Below are 27,569 nucleotides of genomic sequence, written 5' to 3' on the forward strand. Positions count from 1 at the left end.
GTTCCCACTAAAGACCATATCATAGGATACATCTTTAAAAAGAAAAGAGAGGTTTCCACTGTAACTTGCTTTTTGCTAAGTACTCTTTCTGACACCTTAATTAATTTTAAGAATTACCTGTATTAGTCTGTTCTCACATTGCTAATGAAGATATACCTGAGATGGGTAATTTATAATGGAAAGAGGTTTAATGGACTCACAGTTCCACATGGCTGAGGAGGCCACACAATCATGGCAGAAGGTGAAGGAAGAGCAAAGTCACGTCTTACATGGTGGCAGGCGAGAGAGCCTGTGTGGGGGAACTCCCATTTATGAAACCATCAGATCTCATGAGACTTATTCAGTACCATGAGAAGAGAATAGGAAAAACCCACCCCCATGATTCAATAACTTCCCACCGGGTCCTTCTTACAACATGTGGAGATTATGGGAAGTACAGTTCAAGATGAGATTTGGGTAGGGACACAGCCAAACCATATCATTATCCTTTCAGTTGTATCCTTCCTATCGTGACTTAATGTGTCTTGAACTTTACCATATTGTCTGCCTTGTTGCAATAGTGTTCAGATCCTCATTAGAACTGGTTATTGATGGGTAAGTTGGAGATCAGGGCATAGGTTTGGCATTGTCAGGGAAGATTAATGACTATCAATTGATAAAGAATGGGTTGTCAATATTATGGGGGATAGTCTACAGCATATTACCTATGTAATGCTGTATTCTATATAATTGCATATTACTTTACAATATTTATTCTAGAAATATGGTGAAACTAATAAATGCTTTAAAAGAAATTATACTTTTATTGCTTTTTGAAAGTTTAAATTTAATTTTTATTTTACTTTATTTTGCATTTTGCTTTTAAAAGATTCATGATTTGCTATAGCCCAACAGGTAGTAGGTGAAAAGCTTAAAGTAGTTAATAATCTGAGATTATTTTTTCTCCCTCCTGTTTTTTTTTTATAAAGACACCAGAAGGAAATTAAATGCTTAATTAAATTAAACAAATTAGGCACTAATGTTACCACAATCAGGGTTTGCACCACTAATTGCTTATTAAGTGTTGCAACAGTGTTCACAGGGTCTGAAAGTAAAGTGGTTTCGGCCACATATCAAAACAGGTAGTGGTTATAACAGTTCCAGGTGTTATGGTAACAGGCACTCTGGAGGTGGAGTCCATGTGAGCATTATCAGAACACCAGACAATTAAATATTGCTAGTTTAGTTTGCTGGGCCTTGTCTTGATCCCTTTAGGATGAAAATGGTGCTTCCAGCTTCCATCTGTTTGGCCCTGCTTGGGAGAGAGTCATGTTGAGCCAGGCTAATCACATGTTCTGGAAGAGGTCACAAAATTCTGATTTGGGAATTTTTAGAAACCACTATGCCCATCTTACACATACTGAAATCTGAGAAGATAATATTTCCTTGTCACATTGTTCTGAAGCAGACGTTCAATTAAATTCAAAGAGCACATGTCTGCTCTCATAGGAACAACTATGAGCAATTAAAAGAGAAACAGAGCATGTGACAAAACAGCTCGTTCTTCAGAAGAGCGGGAGAACTAACCCACTGTGGATGGTTCAACACTTCTGTCAGAAGGCAAAATTGTGACAGAGTTAACATTCATCTTAGAAATTCTTCTATGTGCCCCTGCTCCACCCCACACACTGTGAACAGTTCTCTATCCCTCTCTTAGTACAGGCTTAAACTGCTCCCTTCCACACCAAAATGTATGTGCTCTGGAGTTCATTTTCTCAGATTCCTCTTAAGCTTCTAATAAAACCCAATAAGCCTATTTGGGCTAGGATCTCAGATAAAAATGACTTTTCAATTCAATACTTTTATATTAAGTGACTGAGTATACTAGATACTGTGGCTAACAATCTGATTAAGAAACTGTTTCTCTATTCATCATTTTAAAAATTAGGGACAGGCAGGTGGTGGTTCACACCTATAATCCCAGCACTTTAGGAGGCTGAAGCTGGGGAATTACCTAAGGATAGGAGTTTGAGGCCAGCCTGACCATCTCTACTAAAAATACAAAAAGTAGCTGGACATGGTGGTGAGCACCTGTAATCCCAACTACTCATGGGACTAAGGCACGGGAATCACTTGAACCTGGGAGATAAAGGTTGCAGTGACCCAAGATCATGCCACTGCACTCCAACCTGGGCAGCAGAGCAAGACTCTGTCTCGAAATAAATAAATAAATACAATTTTAAAATAGAAAATTAGGAACAATTGGAAAGTCCTACAATAAAAGAGTAGTTAAATAAATCATAGTACATCCATGCCCGTGGGAGATTTTGTAGCCATTAAAAATAATGCTTTTGAAAATAATGTTTTAGTATAATCACAGTTTTATTTTATTTTATCTTATTATTTTTTCTCTCAAGACTTGCCATCCAGTAACAACAATTTTATTTTAAAACATACATAGGAGAAAAGGATAAAATATAATAACTTTTGTTATCTTTAAGAAGTGGGATTATGTGTGATTTTTGTTTTCTTTAAAATTTTATGTATTTTCCAATTTTTCTTTAAGAATTATATACTTTATAAAATAATAAAAGTAATTTCTTGTGGTTTTTCTTGAGATGGAGTCTCACTCTGTCACCCAGTCTGCGTGCAGTGGAGTGATCTCTGCTCACTGCAGCCTCTGCCTCCCAGGTTGAAGTGATTCCCCTGCCTCAGCCTCCTGAGTAGCTGGGATGACAGGTGTGCACCACCATACCCAGCTACTTTTTGTAGTTTTAGTAGAGATGGTTTCACCATGTTGGCCAGGCTGGTCTCAAACTCCTGGCCTCAGGCAATCTGCCCGCCTCGGCATCCCACAGTGTTGGGACTACAGATGTGAGACACCGACCCAGCCTAAAGACAGTTTCTCTATGTTTAGTCCAAATTAAAAGACTGAAAACAAATTATTAATACATTATGATTAGTGTTATAGTTACAGACAAGATGTTAGGAGAACAACTACCCATATGGATGATATCACTTAATATGATACTACTACCAATGATTTCTCAAAAATATTTTTACACATTATAAACCAGCTAGTTTATTATTTTATAGTAAGATGTAGAACTTTTACCATGCAGACTGAAATACCCATGTCAACATGAACAGTACTTTTCTTCCTAGAGGCAGTTACATGGAAAACCAGGTTATTATCAGTTTATTATGAGTATGGAATTCCAACAAGAGGAGACTTAATTTTAAGACCTGTAACTCATCCATGAAGACTAGGGGCACACTTTCCCACATGGGAACACCTTAGCCTCCAGAAAGCTCATTGACTGTTCCCTCCTTGTCTTGGTCTGGCTGAGCACTGCCACTGGTCAGTCACCTCCTGCAGCCATACAGTCCAGCCAGCTTGGCCTAAGAGCTGTGTCTCTGCTCACTGATTTGTGTTGTTACTGCCACTGTTACTAACAGTGAAGGTTCTGAAGGGGGCATGTCAGTTGCTCCCTTCACAATAATCCTGTTTGTTCTCCCAAACCCACTCCACTCAAGTTTATCAGGTAACATGCTCTGCAAGGTTCTTTCCAACCCCATTAGCACACACAGAGATTACCTATAATTCACCTAATACAACCTACTTCCTACTGAGGATCGAGGTTTTAAAGTTTTGTTTTTCCACTTGATCAGTGATTCCCAACCATATAGGAGTTAATGAAACCAATTCTGCATCACCACTGCAACAAAGAGAGAGATACCAAGTGATATGTATTTTTCAAATCAACAGTATTTTGTTCCCTATAATGTAAAAAATGAGATGATGCAGTACTCAACTTAGTACTCAATACTAGGAAGAGTCAAGTTGTCAAAAAATGTCTTTCAATGGTAGAAAAGGTCGTTTTCCAATTAAAAAACAATGCATTTATTGCAATCATGTAATAATTATAAAATTACAGAAAAAAATATATTCATACTGATCCACAGCATGAGTGATCACACCACACTAGAATTTTGGCTGCAACAAAACAGTGAATTTTATCCCAAAAAGTAGGTTAGGTCCATGCTGGCCAAAAACTTCAGTACCAGACCCAATTAATGAGAATGAAATACACAGTGCATGCTTAAAAGACATAGCATATACATCAACCATTCTTTAATGCCCCTCACTAGGGTTTTGAGGGATGGAGAGATAAAATGTGGATGTACATGTACACTCACAAAGGCAGAATTTTATTCCAATTATAAAAAATCATACATGTGACCCTTTACTATGTCTTGGGCAATAGCTAAGATTTTATCTGTGGGAATCTACCTTTGAAAATCACAACAAAAATCAATAGGACTTAATATAAAGTATATAAATTTCTTAGGATAAGGACTTTCACAGAAAAGGAAGAAGGGGACAACAATAAAAGTAAATTTTTGGCCAGGCATGGTGGCTCACGCCTGTAATCCCAGCATTTTGGGAGGCTGAGGTGGATGGATCATCTGAGGTCAGGAGTTTGAAGCCAGCCTGGCCAATGTGATGAAACTCTGTCTCTACTAAAATACAAAAATTATCCAGGCATGGTGGCACATGCCTGTAATTCCAGCTACTCCGGAGGCTGAGGCAGGAGAATTGCTTGAACCTTGAAGGCAGAGATTACAGTGAGTGTAGCTCCTACCACTGCACTCCAGGCTGGGTGACAGAGCAAGACTCTGTCTCAGAAAAAAAAAAAAAAAGAATTTTCCTAAAAAATAACATTCCCAGGCCAGGCGTAGTGGCTCACGCCTATAATCCCAGCACTTTGAGAGGCCAAGGCAGGCAGATCATGAGGTCAGGAGTTAGAGACCAGCCTGGCCAACATGGTGAAGCCCCGTCTCTACTAAAAATACAAAAATTAGCTGGCCTGGTGGTGTGCGCCTGTAATCCCAGCTACTTGGGAGGCTGAGGCAGAAGAATCACTTGACCCGGAAGGTAGAGGTTGTAGTGAGTGGAGATCACGCCACTGCACTCCAGCTTGGGCAACAGAGCGAGATTCTGTCTCAAGAAAAAACAAAACAAACAAAAATTTCCCTTATTTTGTCCCCTTATTTTGACCAACACTCAAAAACAAATCTGTACAAAACTAGGAACACAGAAAAGGACCAGAGAGGATGTTACATCGTAAAGTCTTAGGACCTACCCTAAACTTCTGCCCTCATCAAGACCCTAATCTACAGAGCTGAGGGTTCCCAGGTCTACTGGAGAAAGTGAGTGGTCTCTGATCATCAGCCCTGCATCACCAAAGATGGCCCCGGGTCACTCACTGTCATACTTAATGAAATTGACCTGGACAGAGATTGAGCCTCCCTAATAGCTACCACATTTATTGGTTTTCTCATACCAGAAGGATTTGCCTTTCATGAGCTTCAAAACCTGATTGGCTCTCTCTCTCCAGTCAAAAATCTTTAGTATTTTAAGGAAAGGTAAAGTTAATAATTCCTTATCCAAAATATTTGATGCCAGATATGAACTATTTTTAGATTTTAGGAAGATAATTTGGTGAGTATATCTGTTTGTGTAACACCCCAAGTGGGTCCTGGGCAGCAACCCATAATCAAACATATTAATATTTCCATTAAGTGAGGTGAATGGGGACTATAAGCCTTCACATCGATTTTGGCCACCAAATTTTGTTAGCAAAACTCTTGCTTTTCATAGTCCTTTGGATTTCTGAATTGCAGATCATGGATCACAAACCTGTGTGAGCAATGTGGGGGCTCAGTGCCACAGACTGTGAAAGATGCATCTTGTGCTATCTAGTCTCAACTCATTAAGCCCAACACTTGCTCTGATTGTAGAAGTCATAAAGCTAATTTCAATTCAGAATAGAGCATGTGGTCATATTTGATCACAAATACACACTCCAAGAGTGAAAATTCTCTAATGCCTTGTCTTAAAGACACAAGTGCCCAGGGTTTGGGGTTGTTTTGAAGGAGGAAAAAATGTTAGAAACCCAGTTTACAAACATTTAAAGAATGTCAAGAAATATGTGGGTCATCTAGATAGAAGTAATATTAATAGAGCTGGCAAAAATGCACTTCTCAGTACATTTTAAAAGTTGTCTCTATGCCAAACATTTCTTAATCTCTCTTGGAAGGATACTGGTGGCAAGTGACCAAAAGGCTGTGGTTTCAGAACTTAACTGTAAAACTGCTGAGTTTATTGATACATAGCTGGTTCAGGAGAAATCTTATCTATTTACCTATTTATTTATGTTTAGTATATAATATATTTATATGTTATATATATATATATATATATATATTCAACTTTGCAGTATAATGAATTATGTGTAATATCTGAGCTAATATTACATACCACTGAGGACAAGTAGCAATTTCCACAAAGTGACAGATAAGCAGTTTTAGGTGGAAAAATGCTGCCAAGGATGACTCATTTGAAATCAACCCTGACAGTTTTCCTGCTGATGAAGCTGACAGAAGGAAGGACTAGAACAAAGGTTAAATTATTTACTTCTAGGAAACTGTGCTCTGTGCTTAAGGCTTCCTCCTCTGAGCTCTGCTAGTCCATCAAGACTAGCATGTGGATACAAGATCTATAGTCAGACTAACCATATAGAACTTTTGATAGAAAAGGAAATTTCTTCACAGTTCTACAAAGAGTGCATTTGATAATGTATGTCGATTTACTCATGCAAACTGACCACCAAAATGTAAATTCCACATTAGTCCCTAAAAATAATGGTTTAATAATCATTATCAGCATCTCTCTCAGTAACCCCATCACCACAACCACCAAAATGTAGAAGTTGGCTGATTTGACCTCCTGTATGCCTTTTCAGCCTCTTTCTGGAAACATAAAGGCTGAAATATGGCTCTAGAGCAAAAGCACATGAGCAATTTAAGGGACACATGTACTCTGAGTCATTGGAATCTGGCTATTTTGAACATTTCATTGACTGCTTTCACATAATGCTAAACCCTTCTTAGGAAATAATACAGGTTACTGTGTACTATGAAAAGCACACCAGAGCTTCAGTAACTATTTTTTGATGTTAAATTCACATTTCGTCAGCATACTATAGATTCCTGTCTTCATCACACTAAAATAATTATTACCTGTTTAATATCATATAATGCTCTGTGGGTGTCACAGAAAATAAGGATACTCAGGTCTTGCCTTTTGGAACCTAACAATTTTCTACAGATAATGACAATGACAACACAGAGAGACACATAAGCCATATGATAAAAAATTGCATGAAGTAGGTAAAGCATCACATTAAGAACAAATAAGAGAGCTAGCTTAGGTAGCTTCTTAATGAGTGAAAAGGCAATTATAGAAGCAAACCACAGGAGAACCACTGGCTTTTAAAAGAGCTTAATTAATTATTTAATTAAGACAATGTTTCCTGGAGGAAGACAGATCCAGAAATTCTGAGGATTTGGTAACTGCAGAATAACTAAAATCCTAGAGTGAGAAAAATATTCCAGGGCCTCCTGTCATTTTTATCCCCAAATTTTACAAGAAATGGCATCAGAACTAAGTCCAGCAAATTTTGTTGGATTTATGTTTTGCCTTCAGCCACATGTCAGTAAGATCAAACGTGCTATTTATATTGAGATTAGTGCCAGGATTGTGCTCAAATGTATACTGAACTCCGGCTTGTGACTATGCTCATTACTACAGAAAATGAGCACTAACACATGAAATATATCAATGGTCACATTTAAACAGCATCCATAGGACAATTAAAGTTAATGGACTCTGAAAACCAACTATTATGAAGCCATATTTATGCAAGCATGTCTAAATAGGTGGGGTTCAAGCATTTATTTTGTCTGTTTTGTTCAGAGTGAACTGAATTAACAAAAGATAGGCCCATCTCTGAAATTTGTCTCTCTAGTGGCCTATTGACACAACTGAAGCCCACGAAAATCAGTCCTTTTAGCTTGGAAAGTAAACTATTTTGGCTAGAAACTGTTATATTTTTCTGGAAATTTCACATTTTAAAAGAATATCTTTGAGAAAGACACATGAGAAAGACATCTAACTACAAAGTGGTTGAGTTTGCCCTGCTGTCACTCTTGCTCTCTGGCAAGCAAATGTGGATCTGAGGTTTGAGCTGGAGACTCGCTTTCGTGAGTTGATTTTGATAGATATGGAACTTAATACCACAATACCTAAGAAATGTGGTTTTCAGGAGATAAGGTTGAAAATCCACTGGATTGCAAGCTGTCATCTATGTTTTAGAATGTAAGAAGTAAAATGCTCTTAAACAGAGGAGAGTGTCAAAGAGCTACCTTAGTATGGGGATGCTCACCAGAGTTTTCAAATGACACACACAAATCTACAAAATTGAAAGCCTTCCAAAAAATCAAAAGACTCAAGGAGAATTGTCCTGACAGCATTCAGCTCTTACAAGTCAATCTGAGGCTGAATTACACTCTTAAAATGCAGAGTTAGAATCCTCCTGCAAGGCACTTTTCCTAAGCCTTGGTTAGGATTTTATTATAGGGTACTACAATGTTCTGTCTTTAAAACTTCAGCCAGACTGCATATTTATTCATTCATTCAACCATCAAATGCTTACTGGATGCCAGCACTGGATATGCAAAATGAATCTGCTATGGCCCCTGAACTTCTGACAGAAAGGATAAGCACATAGAGAATCTCAGTGGTGTGCAATAAATATAGGGTGATATAAGAAAAAGAATACTCACTTTAATTTGGAAAAGCATCATCAAAAGGAAGAAATAGAAGGGTAGTACAGGCAATGGAAATGGCATTTAAAAGGGTATGGAGGTCTGAGAAAGAAAAGCACTTTGGGGTCACAGCAAAACAGCTCAAAAGGAACATATGGAGTTAGATAGGCTGAAGCTGGATAACCAGAGTCTTTGAATATCATATTTTAAACCTTGGATTTTATCATGAAACTAAGGGATAATAATTCTTTGATAGATATTAAACAGAAATAAAATGATCAGAAATACATAAGGACAATGCTGTAGGGTGTATAATATAGTGTCTGTAAAACAACTGGATGTTTAATTGGCCAAAATAGGTTTAAGAAAAGTTACATTTGTGTTCTTGGAAGAGACATTAACCTACTTCAAACGGATGACTGGATCCTTTTCTCAGCAGTTGCTATCCTTGTTTTTAGGACCTCCAACCAAGGGAAGTTGAAGGAGGTGTTACTCTCAGGCACCATCTGAGCATTACTGAGAGAGTACTTGAGAACTTGTGGTCATGATTTTTCAGTCGAATACATGTCATGTAGGAACTTCCAGCTCTGCTGGAAGTAGCCAATGCAGATCCAAGAAAAGGTCAGTAGGCAATAAGAACTGCCTACACTGTCATGGGGTTTATTAAAGAGCTGACTGAGAAAGCTACTTAATACAATGTGCTCCTATTCCTTCATCTTGCTCAAATTGTGCCTGCATCAAATGTAAACTTCTGCTTTAGTTACTCTGCTACTCAGCCATCTTCTTTCAATATAATCAGTATTTTTCTTCTTTGAATATAACCTTATTTTTCTAAATGCTTTTGTTATTAAATGTTTTTGTTTTATTACTCTAAAAGAGTAAATTTTATTTTTTTAATTTCTCGAACTGGTAGTACATTCACATAGTTCAAGCATCAAAAAACATAAAAAGATACACAGCAATGTCTTCTTTCCTCCCCTATTCTCTATCTGCCAAGTTTGTAACCCCACAAAACAGGTAACCAACATTATCAGTTTCTCATTTATACTTCCCAAGATTTAAAATATATATATACAAGCCAGTACAACTATATTTACTCTTTTTTTTTTCACTCCCATTGCAGTATACTTTGGCACCCTTTTCTCTCCCACTTAAAAATAAATCTTGAAGGCTGGATGCAGTGGCTTACACCTATAATACCAGCAGTTTGGGAGGCTGAGGCAGGAGGATCACTGGAGGTCAGGAGTTTGAGACCAGCTTGGCCAACATGGTGAAACCCCATCTCTACTAAAAATACAAAACTTAGCCAGGTGTGGTGCCACACACCTGTAATCCCAGCTACTTAGGAGGTTGAGGCAGGAGAATCACTTGAACCTGGGAGGTAGAGGTTGCAGTGAGTTGATGTCGATCACTGGACTCTAGCCTGGGTGACAGAGCAAGACTCCATCTCAAAATAATAATAATAATAAATCTTGGAGATTGTATTAGTCAGCATGGGCTGCCATTAAAATACTATAAATGGTTGGCTTAAACAATGGAAATTAATTTTCTTAAAGTTCTGGAGGATGAAAGTCCAAGATCAGGTTGATAGCATGGTCAGGTTCTGGTGAGGGCTCTCTTCCTGGTTTTCAGGTGGCTGTGTTCTCGCTATGTCCTCATATGGCATATAGAGAACCAATAAGCTCTCTGACATCCAGTCTTATAAAGGCAGTAATCACATCACAAGAGTCCCACCCTCATAATGTCATCTAACCCCAATTACATACAAGACCTCATCTCCAAATATCATCATCATATCAAGGGTTAGGACTTAAACACATCAGTTTTGAGAGAGACATGAACATTCAGTTCCCAATAGAGATCTTAGACACATAAAGAACTTCCCTATTCTTTTTTACAGCTGTGGCATCAAATATACTTAATGTCAAAACTGGGAAAACTGAAGCTGTCCTTAATCATTTTTTTGTTAATAGGATCTGTAGAAATAAAGTAAGAGAGCTAGAGTCCTAAAAACTGAAAGGTGATGTTTCTGATGAGGTGAGACATAAACTGGAATTATATTCTGATGACTGGTGAAAAAGTATTAAAACTCAGACAACATGTTCTGTGTATATTCATTAGCATGTCTTTAGATCCTTACAATTTCAGCTTTCTGAATCAAATACAGTTGAATTTGCTAATATGAAGATGCTGACTGTATTTGAAAATGCAAATTAATAAAGACATATAGCTATGAAATGTATTTTTGTCATGCCATTACTTATAAACAATAGTCAACTTGCACCCAGCTGTTACTTACCAGGCACGTTATACAGCCCATTCTGGCCATTCTAAATATGTTCAGTGGAAGTTCTGAGAAAGGTATTAGCATAGAAGATTTAACGCTCTTTGTGAATAAAGTTAAAATGGTTATTCAGCCCAGAAAAGGGAAAGAACTAAGGAATGAAGAAGAGAAAAAGAGTATGACCACAAAATGCATTTGGACAACCCCACTGAAAGCAAAAATAATAGTCTATGTGCTATTCCAGCAGCCTGAACTATCACTACCTGAAGGAAGAGAAGGCAGAGACACAGTAAATGTCTGCAAAATATGGTTGAAATTAGATTCAGGGATAAGAGGGAGGGAAACATCAATCACGGAACTAGGGTCACCAACTTACCTAGGTGACTTGGTAAAAGAGTAACACTGCTGGCTGAGACATTTGGAATGGGATAAGAAGAATGATAGCGACCACTCACATTTAGAGGTAGAAAAGAAAAGATGGGCATTGAAGGAAAAAGGAATGGTTAAAGGGAGAGGAGGCAAATCAAGGTAAGGAGGTTACAGAAACCAAGGAAGGAGGATGTAGTTAACTTTGTCAAATATTGGAAGATAAAGTTATGAACCCCCGAAATAGCATTTTAGAAGACAGTCAGATTTTGAGACATTAGGTAATGAGTTGAACAGTGATATAGTAAAATAAAAACTACTTTATATTAACAGTTTTTTGAAATGATCATGAAGGGAAGAAGAAAGACAGGATTATGATATTATTCCGTATTTATTTTCCACTTCAGAATAACAGAGCACTTTCCCATACATGATCTCATTTTACACTATTTCAATAGGTGGGCCTGTGGTGGATAAGTGAAGAAAGGTGCAATTAAGAAAGATAGTTGAAGATGCAGATAGAAGATGAAGTAATGAATGAAATTAGTTTTCTAAGGAGATGGAAGAGGGAAGAATTTAGAGCTGAAAAAGGCTAGGAATACCTCTAATTTTGAGAAAGAAAAGAAGAAAAAGTGAATTCAGGAAAAGATAGGAACATTTTGAGGTAAAAATAGTTTAGAAAGATTCATGACTAAAAGGCATGAAAGTTATCAAGGTAACCTTGAATTGAGGGCTGAACTGACAGGAGAAATGTGAAATGAGTGGGAAATAATGATGTTGGCATAAAAAGTCAAAACACTGACTCTTCACCCAGTCACAAGCTCTCCATATCTCTAATTCAGTATAGTAGTTGTCCCACTAATGTAATGATGAGTGGTCACTGAACCACTGGAGGCAAGGGCAAACAGTTCGATGTCTTAAATAAACCCAGCAAAGCCATTAAGAAAAGTTCATTCACTATACAATCCAATTTATAAGTCTGCTTTGAGTACCACTCCCCCAAGCCCGTGCTACAAGAAGGAAAAGCATTATCTGTTAGAAAAATGCTTTCTACCAGGACAAGACATCCTGTAATTTTTCAACCGACAGGGATGTTAGTCTGTGGTCTAGCCTCAAGTCACTTTCTTTAGAAAGTTTTGCTTTCTCTAAGATAATGCCCAAATGTTTATAACTTCCTTCTTTAAATAGTATGCATATTAAGAAATAAATTTAAGTCTGTAGTATATGAGATAACACAATTGGGGGACAAAAGTATGACAGGCCTCCCTTCCTGGCTGGGCCATCCTGTGACATGTTCACTCAGGGCTCATGGCATCTCAGCCAGACATTCTGAGATTCTGGCCTCTTGGCTCTTTGAACCATGTCTACCATTAAAATATTAATTTCTCACCGGGCATGGTGGCTCACGCCTGTAATCCCAGCACTTTGGGAGGCCGAGGTGGGCAGATCACCTGAGGTTCAGAGTTTGAGACCAGCCTGACAAATATGGTGAAACCCTGTCTCTAATAAATAAATAAATAAATAAAATATTAATTTCTCTATTATATCTCATTGAAGGTAAAGGTTATGATTTTTGCTTGCCCAATACACTTCCCTCTATTTTAATGACAACAGTAACATGTTCTTTCTTTCCTTTTTTTTTTTTTTTTTTTTTTTTGACACAGCTGTGCTCTGTTGCCCAGGCTGGAGTGCAGTGGTGCAATCTCCACTCACTGCAACTTCTGCCTCCCGGGTAAACAATCCTCCCACCTCAGCCTCCCAAGCAGCTGGGAGTACAGGTGTGCACTATCATGCCCAGCTAGTTTTTTGTGTTTTTCTGTAGAGAAGAGGTTTCACCATGTTGCCCAGGCTAGTCTCAAACCCGTAACGTGGTGTGCTCTTAATTGGATCAATTCTATTACCCTGTCTTCCTGGCTTAGTGATTGGTTTAGGGAAGAGTATGTGACCCAAACTGATTCAATGTAAATGGTTCTTAGGATTGTTTTCAAACTGTAGACAAAGACAAAGAAATCCTCTTTCTTTGCTGGTGGAACTGCTGTTAGGATGAGATGTGTGATTATAGTTGCTAGGAATCATGTCCCCCATGGCACAAAGAAAGCTCATCTGCAAAGAGAACTGGAAACATATTTCAGAAATAGAGAGGATAAGCCCTAAAACTATACTTGCTACTCAGTCCAGATATCCACAGGATCAGCTGTCCCCATTCTATGTTTGGGTGACATCAGCCAGCAAATTCTCCTTTTTGTGTGATCAAGTTGGAATTCTGTCATTTGCAAAGTAGCCCAACTTGTACACAGAATGCCTTATACTTTTAAGGTGCCCAATAAACATATATTGGTTATCTGGTTGGTTTGATGTCAGTATTTTTTACTGTATCTTTTGCTTCAATACTTTGCACTCTATAACTTCATTCTCAATAAGGTTTGTTCAAAACAAAGTCTGCAGTTTGCCTGTAATAACTAGGTACCCTAACCCCCTATACTGGCATGATGAATATGTCTGTGTTTCAGTTCCCTAACTTATAAAATATGGCAAATAATAATAGCAGCTACTTATTTAGCATCTGCTAAATTCCAGGTGCTGGTCTAATACTTAACATACATTATCCTAATTCTTATGGCAACTTTATGAGACATGCGTAATGATCCTCATTTTATGGTAGAGGAAGCTGAGAGGCAAATGAGGTTAAATGAAGTGACCAAAGTAATACAGCTTGATTGGCAGAATTCAGATTCATACCCAGGCTTGTTTGAGTCTGTGTTCTTTTGAATGTTCTATGTATGATGTCCTACTTCTTCAAAAAGCTTTTTTTGTATGTAATAAGATAATGCAGGTAAAATTGCTCTAAAAATAGAAAATGTTTAGAAATCATTCTCTAATTGACAACCAAAAAACACAAAAATGGGCTCAAATGTTAAGAAGGAGAGATTTAGGTTAAGGGGAACATTGTGACTACCCAAATTATGGCATTAGAAACAGTAATTAAAAAAAATAAATGCTGAATTTCATATAAATGTGAAATTTTATGAAGAGGGAAAGTGCAGCCAGGATTCTGTTCCGTTTCTTAAACCTTGAGAAAACTTGGAAGGACACAGGTAAGTCAGCATTGCTAAGCTAGGGAGAACCAGATCTCACTTCTCATTTTCCTCATTGGACCATTGATACCAGCATGTGGAATTCCTTTGTGGTCCTGTTGATGGACAGTACTTATAAAATAATGAACATTCTGACTTACAGATCTCGATGGCAATATCAGTAATGTTTAAAATGAACAAACATATGTACTTATGCTGTCCACATAGCATGAAAATATATATAAACCTAATTTTTGTGTAAGTTTAACTGAAAGAAACATAAGGCCAAATCAATGTGTTAAATGACATTTTGTAGTAAAATCCTTGTGTTTTTCAGCTTGTAATTACTATTTTAAACAATTTCAAGGGAACCAACCACAGTATGAACTGTCTGTTTTATGTCCATTTTCTTCATTAGACTGTGAGTGCTCTGGGTACAGAAACTGTGCCCCACATATCTTCTTACCCCTAGAATCTAGCACAGATAAAACTTGGCATATGTCATGCAGGGTTGTGCTATCACTTTTATGGGTCCCAGAAACTTTTGCCTTCATGGGCCCCTTCCTCCATTAAAAAATACTTAAAATTATATTTTATGATTATGCTGGTATGAAAATGAATATATTAGTATTATACATAAATACTTTCTTTGACTTTTTTCTTCTGATTTTAAAAGATTGTTTTCAGAGGCCTCTAAAGGTATTGTGGACCCCAGGTCCTATGCCTACCTTACTTAGGGATAAGTCAGTCAAGTCCTACGTGTTAAACATATTTTTGTTGACTGAATGAAAGGAATAAATGACTTAAAGTTAACTTGGTGGTAGTGATTCTTAGAGCTTCTATTGTGGAGTAACTTTCAGCTTAAAAAATGTTTCAAAAGCAACTAATTAATAAAATCACCACGACATACTAATATTCATTTAATCTGAAGCCAACTATGGAAATTCAGTATTGTAAACAAAATTAAAACCCAAGGGCAGTGTAGAAGAAGGCTGTCAAAGTGGCAAAATAAATATTTTAAAATAATAATCAGAGGTTGCTGCAATATTGAACAAACATAGCACACCTCTTAAATAGAGAAATTTAAATATTTTCTTTTTAAAATTCTGACATTCCAAAAGAGTCAGTTCAGAAGGTAGATACTTTAAAAAACATGGGTTTATACTTGGAACCACATAGTTATTGACCAGAATTTAGTTAAGCATGTGCCTGGAACGCTAGACCTGCTGCCTTGAACAACATTGCTTTTGGAACTCAGCATCTCTCCACTGTTGCTTCCAGAGACAGCTTTTTAAAATGGAAAATTGATTGATGAAATCTTAGGCATGAATAAATGCTAATGCATCTAATAAATTAAAATACTGTCATTTTATAAGAAAGGTTTATTGGCTAACTGTGCTATTTCTTCTAGTAATTTAAAGTCTAGTGTTTAATTTACAGAATGAAATGCAGAAATCAATTACTTGGTCAGTAGTAAGGTGAAATTGATTTTCAAGAGTATGTTTTGGGATGCAACCAGGCTGACTTATCCACTGACTTAAAATGTAGAAGGTCATATCTGAGCAGTTTTCCCCCCTGCTTCTGAATGTATTGAACATTCAGAATGTTCAAAATATGAGGAAGCATCTTTGCATTGTCTGGATGGGGTTGTGCGCAGATTAATATCTGGATAATAATTCAGATTTACCCTTCAAAAAAAAAATCACACATATAAAGTAGTGCTAGTATTTATAGGATGGGCATTTACCAGAACAGCTCTTAAAGGCTATATAATAAAATTGCATTAAGGCTGCCTAAATTAATTAACCATAGATACTGAAATGAATTCAGCGAATGGATTCTGCTTCCCCAAAGAGTATTCTCTTTTAATAATAATTTTAAAAGCAAAAACATGTTTTTCCTCCTCTTTTTCATGATATGTAGCCACCTGACCAAGAGTGGGACTGGGAGGGAGACTGTCCCTACCACCCAGGAGAAAGCTAGAGGGAGAGGTCATCTAGTGATCATGCTCCTGCTTCTCCTCTCCAAGGGCAAAAGGCTGCCTCAGCAGCTGTCACATCCTGCTGCCATTTGAAACAGAAAACCAGTCTAGAGTTTCACACTTATCTCCAGCTTTGCATTACCAAATTGGCAGTCTTGCTACACCCTAGTAAATGCCTTTCATAGATAAATGTGGTGAAGGCTCTAGGGAATGGTGAATGGCGAGGGCATTTGTGTTTAGGAAGGGGTAGTACCTGGCTCAGCTGTCTGCCATCCACCAGATGTTTATGGAGATGACACAAGCACAGAGGAGGAAGAGAATATACAAGGTCACTTGGTCCATCTCATGCAGGCAGGCAGAATTATATCTTTGTGCACAGTCAACCATAGAGTCTTGTGAGGGGGCTGCTAGTTATGCAAAGGCACATCATGAAAGACTTCAAAGATCTCCATTGTGGACTCACAAATCACAGTTAGTCAACTCCCCTTCTAGTCAGACCAGCCTTGGTTTTCCCATATTTCTCATACAATGTCCTGCTTTGGCCATCTTACTGCTCATTAGCAGTTCCAGCAGAGGGCAGGAGGGGTAAAGGAGAAGAGTCGTATATTATAGCCGAAGATCTCTTCTGATCGTGTTAAGGCAAATTTTCTGGATTACTTAGAGCAACAGATGTCTTTCTGTCCATTTTTTTTTTTTAACTATCTGTCTGTATAGGTATTTCTAGTTTTCAGAGTCTCTTCTCTCAAGGAATTTAAAACCTGGCTCAGGAAAGCAAAATGAGGACATATGAAATAATGAGAAAGCCATGCTATAAAGCCACGCTATAAAGCCACCCCTGTTATCCCAAGCAAAGTCATGGGTTTCAAGAGGAGGAAGAGAAGTCTTCATGCACTGAAGTTGGTGATAGCATTTGTACATTAAAAATATAAATTGAAGTCAATAATTAGTGCAGAGAAGTGAGACTCAGCAAATGGGCAGACTGTAATTGTTAAAAATTCTCTAAGCAGGCTTGGGTAACTGTCCCATGGACAGGACTTGTAAGCACCCAGTGAGAATGTGGTTTTTGTAGGGCAAAGGTCTCACTGGATCTCAGTACCAAGGCTTTGCGGTGATCAGCTGGAGTGAAGGGGCTGGGACACTGAGGATTGGTTGGCATTCCGGGAGGAAAAATATTTAGTATCTTTCCATATCATTCATTAAGGCCTGTGTGACGATGTCATGAGCAATTCATTACTGGGAGGTCTTCATCAGATAAACAGGGCTGCAAAATTCATGGCCAAGGAATGCGGGCTAGAGAGACACTCCCAGCTACAGCTGCTACCTGAACACCGAGAGCTGGCTGGGAACCAAGGAGACATGCTGAAACCAGGAGCCTCCGCGACCAGTGGCAGCGTTACAGCCGCTTAATCCTGAAATGAAAAGTAATTGCTTCTGGCTTAAAGAATAAAGGAAAAACAAGATCAGCCTGGCTGGATTACATTTTTTTCAAATACAACCATGCTAAAGACCAGATTCTTGCTTGGTATTTGAAAATGTGAGGAAATGGATGTTTTCTGTCAATGTAATTTAAATGTATCCAGGAGTATTGACATATAAGAACACTTGAATACAAGTATATTTTGATTAATATAATTAAATAAAATGTGTTTACTTTTACTGTAAAGGAGGACATCTAAAATTTAACTTACCTAATATAAATTTAAAAGATATTTCTTAAAAATAGCTCTTGCTTTGTATTTTGAAGCATTTTCTGCTGAAAAGTGTTGACCAAAGCTACCAGAGCTCCTTTTCTGTACAGATGAAACTGCGAATGGAGAAATATGGAAGAAAAGAGAGGGGAAAGGCATTTCAATACTTTTAATATATTTCTGTGATGAAATTGTCTTCTCTAGAGAAAAAAGAGTTCATAAAAATTCATTAAGGAAGAGCTGCAAATTTAAGTTATTGTTAAAATAATAGAAAGATAACTTTAACCCACAACTGAGTAAGCAATATTTGTGTTGTTACTCATTTACCTCTCAAGACCTACAGGATGGCAAATGTCAGGAGATGTTCTGTATATTGAGTCTGTATTTTCCTTGAAAGCAAGAGAGCAATGACACAGAGTAAAAACAAAGTAGAATAAGAGGAAAACAAATCTTGTTTTTATACTTCCAATGTTTAAATTATATGTACTCATTTAAGATATTTGTAGCAGACTCACAATGATGTACAGAGAATTAATTGAATTATATCTTGTATTCTAGAACTGAAGCTGCTTTGTTTCCTTTTGAGTCATATGAAATTGTCTACACAAATAGCAATTTCACATGGTTTAACCTAATACCATAAACCCTCACAGAAATTCTTCAACCAATAATGAGCAGTAAGAAATAAAACCTAGTTGGTTTTCCTGCCATCATTCTACATGAACACTAATATTATAAAACAAATATAACACATACTATCTTCTTGCAGGTGTTAACATTGAGAATATTCTGCATAAAAGAACAAAGGCTATTTACAGACATTGCTCACAGTTTGTGCTTCTGCTTCATTAACTCAAAACAGAAAAAAATAATTCTTATACCAGAAATTTTTTGGATACTACCAGGATGACTTAACCTAACAGAACAGCACCATGACTCTGACAATTGTGTCTGCTTCTTGTGAGCTCAGGCTGATGAACAGTTGGAAGGCCAGCCACAGACCAGATAACCTGACACGCAGTGATCACAAACATGAGGACTTATTTAAATAAAAGGTGTCATATGGCACATGAGGTAAAGAAACAGTCACGAATGGCTCTAAGAATGTAAAAAAATGGCCATGAGTTGTACTGTCTGTTGGTATATAATACACAGCTGGTGACCCAAAAAGCCATGGTATTTCCAAAGGCGAGGGACTATGGTACTTAGTAACACTTTGCAGATTCAAAATAAAAGAAGAGAAAGCAGTCCTTTTTCACACCAGTGCTCTATCAATCTCTGCCAAGAAAGGGCACTAAATGTTAAATTGGCCCTGATTTTCTTTTTCACATTGAACATGATTCAGATGTTAACAAGGTTTCCATTATCATTACAGAAAGGTTTTAGATAATCTTTCTGTTCTTGCAAAATATAATAATGTTCAAAGGAAATACAGATTTAAAGTATAATGTGAACATATATTTTAACTGAGATATACAATGATTGCAAATATTTAAATGATTAGGAAGTATATATTTATGGTATGTTGAATGCAATTTTAGCTCAATCTCTATGATACCTGCAGATTTAAGGCAATCTGTTTTCTACAGAAAAAATGATTATAAAATGTAATATAATTATACTAATGCAAATTCTCAAGTCATAAATAATTAAGTCATCAATGACACATTTTCTGTAAACACCAGATGACCTCAAGAGAAGCTAAGTTCTTTCTTCCCCCAGAGATTTCAAGTAAAGAGCCATCCTTTACTACCTGCATTTTGCTTTCTGGTGATGGAACTAGAATTACTGACAATTAAAATATAATTATCAGCATCTCCCTGGGTGAACTAACTCCCTAGTGTCTTAAAACTTGCCTTCCAAAAGGAAATACATCTCTTCAAATTATACTTCATTAAACGTAAAGCTTAATGAGCCTTTAAAATACAGTCTTAAAGTGGTTTCATTCTCCCCATCCCTTTGCCAGTATTTCCCTTCCTCTCTAAGCATCTTTCCCTTCTCCTTCTCCAGGGTGAATTTTGAAAAGATTCTTTTCAAAATTTCAAAGAAGGATAGCCAACAACACTATAGCGCTGACTTCCCTCAAGGATTTCTTCATCCAACCCAGCAGGTGGGGCCTATAAAAGACCTCACATACAACATTTGAAAAATACAGTAATCAGATTAAACCTACGAAGTTTTCCAGAATTGCTCTAATATCAACCTTTATTTCACTTCTTTTAAAGACAATTGATCATTTAAAGCAAATATAATACAACTTCTTATGGAGCTTTTAACTTATGTATAAGTATGACAATAGCACAAAGAACACATTGGAAGACAGAAAATTTGCTTTTGTGTATTTTATATACTACACATGCAGTATGTGATATCACAGTAGATTCTGCTAAGCTAAGAATGCATATTTCAGTCCCTAGGTCACCCAAAATAAAATAACAACATACAGTTTTCGAGCCAATAGAGGAAATATTTAAAAATTATTGAGCTCCCTGTGGTGGCTCACGCCTATAATCCCAGCATTTTCAGAGGCTGAAGTGGGCAGATCATTTGAGGTCAGGAGTTCGAGACCAGCCTGGACAACATGGTGAAACCGCATCTCTATCAAAAAATACAAAAATTAGCTGGGGTTGGTGGCATGTGCCTATAGTCCCAGATACTTGGGAAGCTGAGGTGGGAGAATCACTTGAACCCAGGAGGTGGAGGTTGCGGGGAACAGAGATTGGGCCACTGCCTTCCAGCCTGGGCGACAGAGTGAGACCTTATCTCAAAAAATAAATAAATAAATAAATCTCAAATCCAAAAGAAGGAAGAAAAGGAGAAACAAAGGAAACAAAGGAACAACAACAAAAAAGAGACAAAACAAAACAAACAGAGGGGAGAAAACAAATAGCAAAATACTAGATGTAGCTTCAACATCAAAAATTTTATTAAGTGTAAGCAAACAAAACATTCCAATTAACAGGCAGATATTATCAAACTGAATTAAAAAAAGAAGAACCAATGCTATAGAGTTTATAAGAGAGATGCTTTATGTATAAAGTATAAATATAAACAGCAAGTTAGAAGTAAAAGGGATAAAAAAGAATCTATTTTTATTTCATTGATCTACTTGTCTATCTTTTTACTATACCACAATAACTTTATTATTCTATCTTGAATTTAACAAGATTCCTAGGTAATTCATATATACATTAAATTTAAGAACTAATAAGTAGATACCCTTTTGAGGTATTCAGCAATGATAAAAATAAACTTCCTTTTGCTTTCTGGTAATGGAACTAGAATTACTGACAATTCAAATATACCAATTATTGCCAATTAGAGAGGAATATCAAGTATTGATTAAGCCACTTACCTAAGGCTACAAAAGTGGACCAGATCCCAGATTTCCTGAGTCCCAGACTATTGCCATGTCTACCAAAAATTCAGCTTCATAATTAAGTTTTACTCATTCAATAATAGTCAAGGAAAAAAGTAATTTCTATTTACCCACATATTTACCACTTCTAGCACTAGTCATTTTTAAAAATGTTGATCTGAGTTTCTATCTGGTGTCATTTCCTTTAGCCTGAAGAACTTCCTTTAATATTTCTTACAGTATATGTGTACCATGGATACATCCAGTTTTTGCTTGGCAGTGTTTTTCTTCTTTCCCTTCTTCTTCCCCTTTCTTTCCTTCCCTCCCTCCCTTCCTTCCTCCCTCCCTCCCTTCCTGTCTTCCTTCCTCTCCTTCCTTTCCTTCCTTTTCCTTCCTGTCTCCCTTCTCCCCTCTCCTCCCCTCCCCTCTCCTTCCCTTCTCTTCCCATATTCTCTTTTTTCTTTCATTTTTAAGGGATCTTTATCTTTCACTAAGTTTCTCATTCCAGGTTGACAGGTTTTCTTTCTTTTAGCACCTTAAACGTGTTATTCAATTGTCTTTTGGTCTACTGATAAGTCAGCATTGTTGTTCCCCTGGGTCTTGTGTAGAAAGGGTCTTTTTCTCATACTGCTATTAAGACTTTTCTCTTTGATCCTTGGCTTTCATAAATTTGGTTATAATGTGCCCAGGAGTGGTTTTCTTTGTTTTTTATCCTGCATGGGGTTTATTCAGATTCTTAGTTTATGGGTTAATATTTTTCACCAAATTGGGAATTTTTTCAGCTATCACTTCTTCAAATATATTTTCTGCCCCAATTTCTCTTTCATCTTTTTCTGGAACTCCAGTTTCACAAATGTTAGGCCACCTCATACTATTCCACAAGTGAGTGAAGCTCTGTTCATTTTTTTCAGTGCTTTTTTTACTATGTGCTTCAGCTCAGATAGTTTATACTGCCCTGTCTTCAGTGTCACTATTTTTTTTTTTCTTCCATGGACTCCATTTTGCTGTGAAGCCCATTTTTTTTTTTTTTCATTTTAGGTATTACATTTTTCAATTCTAGAATTTCTAGCTTCTTTTCTAATTTCCATTTTTCTGGTGAGAATTTCTCTCTATTGATTGGAGTCCATATTTTCTTTAAAATTTTAAACATATTTATAAGAACTGTTTTAAAGCCTTTGCTTGCTAATGTTAACAGATCTGACATCTCTGAGTATGTTTCTTTTGACTTAAAAAAAATCTACTGTTGTCATGCCTCTTCACATATCTAGTAATTTTTAAATTGTATGCTAGATATGAAATGCTACATTACCAGGTCTGGATTTAAAGAGTGTTTAGTTCTGTTATGTTAATTTACGAGTGGATACGCTTAATTTTTAGGAACCTGTTTTTAAGCTTTCTTTGGATGAATTTAGAATAGCCTTGAGTCCAGGGCTAGAGCAGCCCTGCTCCTCCTGCCTGGCCTTTCTGGGGTCTTCACTGAAAACCCGGGGAATCACTGAGAACATCTCCACTCAGAACATCTACATCTCCAGTTTTGTGCACCTTCTAGAATCTCCACCCAGCTTACAGCTCCCCAGTAGTTGTTTTCCACCAGACTTCGTAGAGTCTTACCCTGAAAGTGAGAAGCTTAGCATTCGACCAAAGACTTTATAGTACCCATATGCAGATTTCTGGACCTGTTTCTCTGTGCAGCTTTCTCTTCATTACCTTGACCTATAAATTTCAACCACCTCAACAGCCCTGAACTGTGATCTCTGTGTCCTGAGAACAGTAAAGCAACTGTTATCAACTTGGGCTCCACTTTCCTGTGCCTCCAGAGAAAAAGACAAGGTGACCAAGGGGTTCATTTCATGTACTTCCCTTTTCCCAGGGATCAAAGTTCAACAGTGCCTGAATTCCAATGTCTGAAAACAGTTGCTCCATATATTTTGTCCAGTTTTACAGCTATTTATGGAAAGAGGGCTGTTACTAGAAACTTCATCAAAGCCAGAAGTGGAAGTCCTTCACACTGGATACTTTTTTTTTTTTTTTTGGAGACAGAGTTTTGCTCTTATTGCCCAGGCTGGAGTGCAGTGGCGCAATCCCGGCTCACTGCAACCTCTGTCTCCCGGGTTCAAGCAGTGCTCCTGCCTCAGCCTCCTGAGAAGCTGGAATTATAGGCACATGCCACCATGCCCAGCTAATTTTTGTATTTTTAGTAGAGACGGGCTTTCACCATGTCGACCAGGATGGTATCAATGTCTTGACTTTGTGATCCGCCCGCCTCAGCCTCCCAAAGTGCTGGGATTACAGGCATGAGCTACCGTACCTGGCCCACACTCGACGCTTTTGATCATCATCTCCTGTTTGAAATTCTCCCTTATATTTACTACTCTAATCTTGGTTTTTCTCCTAAATTTCTTATTATTCCTTCACTATCTTCTCCTCCTCTTTACCCTGTACCCATGCTTCCCATGCTTAAATTATATCCATTCTTTAAGAACCAAGGTTTCTCCATAAAGCTTATCCAGTCCCCTATGCTGGAATTTATGCCACCTATATTCACATACTTAACACTTTATTGGCACTGCTTCAGATAGCACTTTGCGCTTTCTGCCTTTTGAATGATCATGTCACTTCCATATTGTCAACTCTTTGAAGACATGGACAATGTCTAATTTATCAATGTTTCTTCCATAGAGCTTAACACAGCATTCGTCTATTTGGCTTAATTCTGATATGGTGGTACTGGTGCTTGCCCAATAATGAGAGGAAGCAACATTTGCTGACAACACCCACGCACTCTGCTAGATGCTTTGCACACATTATTTTGCTTAATTCTTGAGAATGATACTGAAAAGTAAATCAACCCAAATGACAACAAAGCCAATGGCTGTGACTGAGATCACACATTCTCAACTGCTGGAATTTCAGGCCTTTGAATCCCTTCCTGTCTCCTGGAAAAGTGTGACACTTTAAAGGACCTCCTTGCTGCCCCTTACTTGTCACTGGCATCATTGCCCTTTTCTCAGTTCCCTCTGGCTTGAGGCTGGTGGGAGGCTGCTTTCCATGTTATTACCTCCCTGAGAAGTTGTTCCTGTGGCACAACTGCTGCTTCCACGTATCCCCGCCGCCACCACCACTGCCATCCTTTCTGCAGTGCTGTAGCCACTGGTACAGACCTGCTCAAGGCCAGGCATTTTCTTGCTGCAGCCTGGCCTGCACTAAAAAGTCCTCTCTAGCTGCTTCTCTTCTGAGTACTCTAGAGATAGCCCTGCCTCTCCTGCCTCCTATCACCTCTCTCTGCAGAGCCATGGGGAAGCCTTGGAGGAGCCCCACTACCAGAACACTTGATGCTTCTGCCTGCCTTTGTCTCCTGGGGTCAAACCTGCTTCTCCTTCAGCCAGATTTTTTCGCTGTCCAAAGCTATCAGTAAGTGGATTGATTTCCCCCTGGTGGTGGATCTCATTGAACAAGGACTCAGTAAATTGTTAAGTGTTTCCTAAGAACTTTTTATGTATATGGAGTCCTATTAATTGCTAAAAAAGAAGTTAAAGAAAAAAAACCCGGGCCGGGCGCGGTGGCTCAAGCCTGTAATCCGAGCACTTTGGGAGGCCGAGGCGGGTGGATCACGAGGTCAAGAGATCGAGACCATCCTGGTCAACATGGTGAAACCCCGTCTCTACTAAAAATACAAAAAATTAGCTGGGCATGGTGGCGCGTGCCTGTAATCCCAGCTACTCAGGAGGCTGAGGCAGGAGAATTGCCTGAACCCAGGAGGCGGAGGTTGCGGTGAGCCGAGATCGCGCCATTGCACTCCAGCCCGGGTAACAAGAGCGAAACTCCGTCTCAAAAAAAAAAAAAAAAGAAAAAGAAAAAGAAAAAAACCCCAAATTAATAATTTAAAAACAAACATTTTGTTTGATAAGAGTTCCTTGCTTTAAAAAAGTTGAAATATATTAGACTATATGGATGTTCTTTATCTTTAAACTTCAATTATCAATTTGATAAATATGTACCAGGTCCATGAAGGTACCAGGTTCTGCTTCCAGTACTTAGAATACAAGATAGACAGGATGCCTGCTCTCATGGAGCTTCCAATAAACACATAAACTAATATCACCTACTGATAAGTGCAGTATTGGACAGTGGTAAGTGATGAGAAAAAAATGAACCAGGAAGATGGGATAGGAAGTAATGGCAGAAAACATGAGATTGGGAAGCGAGGGAAGATCTCTGAGGTGACATCTGGGCTAAGTGTTAGGTGATGATGGAGAGAAAGGACAGTCTAGGCAGGGAGGACTTCAGTGTTGCTGGAATGTAACAATCCAGGAGATGAATCACAAGGGATGAGGTCAGAAAGACAGACAGACTAGCCCAAATCAGGTAAGGCTTACAAGTCCACAGTAAAGAGTTTGGATTTTATTATAAATACAGGAGAAAGCAATGAAAGATTTCAAACAGGACTGGCATGCTGTGATGATATTGCTCAAAGATCACTTTGGCTGCAGTGTAGAATGCATTGTAGGGAAGCAAGAGGATAAGACATCAAGACCTCAAGACCCATTAGGAGCGGTCCTAACCTAAGTAAGAGATGATGGCTCTATAACTCCATGAAATAAATGTGTGTTTTATCAGGTCGTGCCCTCTGTTGACAGCCCACTGTATAGGATACTGGATCTACTGTATAACAAAACTAGATGACAGGGTCACTGGACTCAAAGACCTTTCTATAGTTCAGTGGAGACGGCAGGTAAAATTAAAGAGAACAAAGGGTGATAACTTATTGAGGCAATAAAAAGTTGGGAGAGATGAGCAGGCTCTCAACAATAGTCTTTGGCTATGATAAAATCTCCTGGGTCACTCTATCCTGAATCACCCTAGTGCTACAGAAGAACCAAGGCAACCATCTTTCAGATTTTGAATCACAGTAACATAACCCAGCAAACTACAAGCAAAATATGAATATGAGTGTCACATATTTGCTGAGCACTTAGAATGTTCCAGACATTCTAAGTGCTATGCTCTAAGTGAGTCATTTAGTCCCCAGAACAACACTGGGATAGTGATTATCATCCCCATCTTCTAGATGAAAAAATCACAGCTTAGGACGTGGTGACTTGCCCACTATTACATATGCTAAAAAGCATGAGAACCCATTCTCAAACCCTGGCTAGTCTGCTCCCAAACCCAAGCTTATAAGGATGATGGCAGTGTTTCCCAGGGTTGCCTGATGATAAGAACTATCTGTGACACTCATTAAAAATACAAATACCTATCCTCATTCCCTACCCCATGCCAGACCCACTGGATCAGAATTTCCAGGGAGGGGTCTGGGAAGCTATTTTTTTTTAACAATTGGCCTCAAATGATTCTTATTTTTTTTTTTTTTGAGACGGAGTTTCACTCGTTGCCCAGGCTGGAGTGCAATGGCACAATCTCAGCTCACTGCAACCTCCGCCTCCTGGGTTCAAGCAATTCTTCTGCCTCAGCCTCCCAAATAGCTGAGATTACAGGCACATGCCACCATGCCTGGCTAATTTTTTTTATTTTTAATAGAGTCAGGGTTTTACCATGTTGGTCAGGCTTGTCTCGAACTCCTGACCTCAGGTGATCCACTCGCCTCAGCTTCCCAAAGTCAAATTATCATAATTATTATATGTTCTACACCAGAGTAGGCCATACCTAACAAAAAAGGAACACAGATAAATGGAGAATATGTATCAGACACTTCTAGGAAGTAAGTTTTGAGCTGAATTGTGGAAGGAATGCTAAGAGGGCGAAAGCATTTCATTAAAGAAAGGCATGAAAGAGATACGAATGAGAGAATCAGGTACGTAGGGCACTGATAGAAATTGATGTCCCACGGAGAGAAGGTGATTTGACTCAGCGCACAAGCCACTGCTCAGTTCTTACATAGGTTCAAGCAGGTTTAGAGCATTTGTGCTTTATTGAAGCTGTCTATATCCTTGGCCTGATATTGACCAAGATTGTGCTAGAAGGGGAATCCTTGAAATGATACTCTATTAACATTCTCTGAGATTAAAGGGTCAGAAAGAATCCTGATTTGAGAATTTTTTGTTTTTTAAAACTAAATTATTTACCTGACTTCCTACAGTAGACAAAAGGGAACCTTACTTGGGATGTTAGAATAATAGAAAATTCTCTTTAATTGATTTATAGACAT

At 38.0% G+C, this 27,569-nt stretch overlaps 1 long non-coding RNA gene across 2 annotated transcripts in view; it reads right to left on the reverse strand.

Annotated features, from left to right (window-relative positions):
* Window positions 1-3,265: 3,265 nt before the first annotated feature.
* Window positions 3,266-27,569, reverse strand: part of LOC119467123 — a 92,756-nt gene continuing 68,452 nt past the window's right edge. The window contains exons 2-3 of one of the 2 annotated variants that reach the window (XR_005195650.1): window positions 18,046-18,161; window positions 3,266-3,275 (exon numbers count right to left, since the gene is read on the reverse strand). This is a non-coding gene — a long non-coding RNA (uncharacterized LOC119467123). Of the gene's footprint in view, window positions 3,276-16,614; window positions 16,765-18,045; window positions 18,162-27,569 lie in introns of those variants that run through there. The other variant, XR_005195649.1, reaches the window with a different exon arrangement.

Source organism: Cebus imitator, unplaced genomic scaffold (genome assembly GCF_001604975.1).
Source record: "Cebus imitator isolate Cc_AM_T3 unplaced genomic scaffold, Cebus_imitator-1.0 Scaffold261, whole genome shotgun sequence".
NCBI lineage: Eukaryota > Metazoa > Chordata > Mammalia > Primates > Cebidae > Cebus > Cebus imitator.